The sequence below is a fragment of the Galeopterus variegatus genome, unplaced genomic scaffold, assembly GCF_000696425.1.
Source record: "Galeopterus variegatus unplaced genomic scaffold, G_variegatus-3.0.2 Scaffold433, whole genome shotgun sequence".
In the NCBI taxonomy this organism is placed as follows: Eukaryota; Metazoa; Chordata; class Mammalia; order Dermoptera; family Cynocephalidae; genus Galeopterus; species Galeopterus variegatus.
This window is the reverse complement of record NW_007726544.1, coordinates 642,179-645,324: the sequence shown is the minus strand read 5'-3', so window position 1 is coordinate 645,324 and position 3,146 is coordinate 642,179. Positions and strand designations below refer to the sequence as shown.

Below are 3,146 nucleotides of genomic sequence, written 5' to 3'. Positions count from 1 at the left end.
ATGATACCAAAAATTAGCTTCATCCTAGTTTTTTAATCACTGTCAGAAGGATTTATTTACTTGAGCAATTAATCTGGATACCATATGACCTTAGAAAGATTTATTTACATGATTTTGAGTGACTGATGTGAAGTAATATGTCTTACTTCACTTTATGGATTGCAAAGTTACCTTATCCTGTTTTTTAATGGGGTTAGACATTAACATATATATGTACGTCTCTCTCTTTTTTTGAGCCCCCAAATTCATAGGTTGAAGCTCTGACTCCCAATGTGATAGCATTAGGAGGTGGGGCCTTTGACAGGTAAGTAGATTTAGATGAGGGCTTGAGGGTGAAGCTCCCATGATGGGATTGTTGCCCTTATAAGAAGAGGAAGAGAGACCAGAGCTTCCTCTCTCCACCATTTGAGAAGACAACTGTGAAGTATACTAACATTTACAAAGCAAATGTGTTTCACGGGGCCTAGTTTCCAAAGCCCTGTAGTTTCAGGTTTAACATAACTTTTTTTTTTTTTTGTCTTTTGTCTTTTTCCGTGTCCGGCAATGGATCGCAACCCTCAGTGTTGCCCCCGTACCGGACCGGGGACCGGCAATGAGATTGCAACCCTCGGTGTTGCCTCCGCGCCTCGCTCAGCCAGTGAGCGGGAACCGGTCTGTATGTGGGATCCGAACCCTCGGGCGGGAGCGCCGCCGCGCTTCCCAAGTGGCGCACTTATCCAGTGCGCCACCGGGCCGGCCCTAACATAACTTTTAAAAATTACCTATGGAAATGTTAAGCTTGCAAAAGACAGGAAACTTTCCCCAGGCCAAAGTCTCTGTTGTGGATATAGAATTGTAACACAGCAAAGTTGCTGGCTCAAGGACAGATGCCCTTGGAGCAGGTTAACCTACTGATAGATATGTTTAGAAAGTTACTTGAGTGTTATGTAAATATGCTAAGGAAATGGCTGAAGGAAAAGACAGTATTTACTAAGAACAAGCTTTTGTTGGCAGATCAACTTAACCTTTTGCAAATTGCATTATGGAAATCCACTTTGTTATTTCACTGATGTTACCAGCCTCTATTGTTAAATAATATTTAGCCATAACTCCACCTATGCTCCTTTTCTGTAACTTTCTGGCCTGGAGAATAAGTACTGAGACAGAACCCCAGTTCAGGGTTAATTTCCCAAGGAGGAATGCCTCTCTCTTGAGGGTTCCGGGAAGTTAACCCCTTTGGGCTGTCTTACTGCTCAGAAGAAATGGGCTTTGAGTAATCCTTTTGCATCTCTGTCACCCTGCATGAGGCAAAGCAACAGACAACAACAACAATAGTGATTTAGTTATCTTCAGTTATATGCCAGATGCTATATGAAGCAATTAGCATGACTATTTCCATGTCTTTTATTTACTCAATACATATTTGAAAATGTGCACTGTGTTCCAGGCATTGTTCTGGACATTGGGAATGTAATGATGAGCAAGCCAGACAAGTTCCTGCTTTCAAAAAGCTAAATTTTAGTAGGAAAGTCAAACAATAAATAAGAAACCAACCAAGAAACAAAAAGTGGGTACAATTATTTCAAAACATGCTATGTCATGAAGAAACCAACATAGGTATTATGATAAAGAGTTGAAGAGTGAGAAGGGGAAGTAAAATTACATTAGGTGATTAGGGAAAGGCTCAGTGAAAAGTACTAGTTGAAGTGAGACCTGAAAGATAAGATGCAAGACATAATGTAAATCAGAGGAAGGCTCAATCTAGGGAGAGAGAAAGCAGGTGCAAAAAGCCAACTGAAGTGGGAGTACCTTTAGATTATGAAGAAATTCAGACATGGCCATGTGGCTGGAGCATAGTGAGTGAAGACAAGGATAAGAATTGACTGCAAGGTGGGCAAGGGTTAGGTCATAGAGTGGCTTGCGTGTCATGGGAAAAAGGTGGGATTTTATTTTAGGTGTTTACACAGGGGAATGGCATGATCTGTTTTATGTAATAAAATGGCCATTCTTGGAGAGCAGAAGCCAGAAAGAAGCAATTTCCTGTCCAAAGTTCTCTCTGCAGCATAATTTAGGCCTTGGAAGAGCCTTGGTCACAACTTTCTACAAGGTGGACTTTCCTGAAGCTGCTGGTCCTTTTAGAACTCATCAAATAGAGTTTGCTCCATCTAGCTCTGCAGCTAATGTATTTAAGGCAAATCTTGTCTTAGGAGATGGAGAAGAAGCCTGAAGAAGAAGGAGTTTGCAAACGAAATCAGTGGTATTTTTGCCTTCAAGAAGAAAGATAGCCTTGGGGGTAAAGAAACCATGAGGCAGGAGGTGGGGGTGTGGAGGGGGTAGATGTGAAGAACCTCAAAGGATCAGTGGCTCCTAATCCTGATAAGAAGGCTGACTGTGCAATCACCATGGCTGACTCAGACTTACTGCTTTAACCACGGGTAAAATGAATCCTCAGCTGGCCTTCTTTCAAGGCAAATTGAAAATCACTGACAACATGGGTCTGGCTATGATGTTACAAAGTCTTCAGCTTCAGCCATACAAAGCTAAACTGTGAAGGACTCCCTTTGGCTATTTTTGAATACCAAGATGAGATATACAGATATATATGCATATATTTTATTATCAGAACAGGCACTGAAACTACACATTGGCAAATAGCATGAGATTGATTTGTTTTTAAATGGGTGTGAGCAAACTTGTTTTTCCTAAGCTCTGGGTGAAGAGAGCCTAATGGACTGCTGCTTTGCTGAGTTGCATATGACTGTGCATTACAAAGTTAATACAGCAATTACGGTTTTGGGTAAATTCGAGTTTCAGAATAAAATTAGGAATAGTAAAATCCAAAAAACTATGTAAACAAAAGCTCTCATTTTGCTTATAAAGTATCTTTAAGGATTATTCTGCTGAAGATTCAATTTAAGATTTTTTTTCTTGGGAGAACTAGGGAAGAAATAGAAACCAGTAGCTGGCCAGTAAGTAGTGTTGTGCCCTTAATGATCTTAATCAATTTCTCATTAATAGTTCTTAAAATTCTGTGCTGGGATTTAAAGAAAAAGCTTTTAAATTTTGCATTTCATGCCATCAGAAGTGGTATTTTCTTCCTGAATCAAAAGAATTATAATCAGGGCTCGGAGGGGGGGGGGGGGGGGGGGGGGGGGGGGGGGGGGGGG

At 40.9% G+C, this 3,146-nt stretch overlaps 1 pseudogene; it reads left to right on the top strand.

Moving 5' to 3' along the window:
* Positions 1–1,906: 1,906 nt before the first annotated feature.
* On the top strand, positions 1,907–2,530 carry LOC103587250 (annotated as a pseudogene).
* The last annotated feature ends 616 nt before the right edge of the window (positions 2,531–3,146 follow it).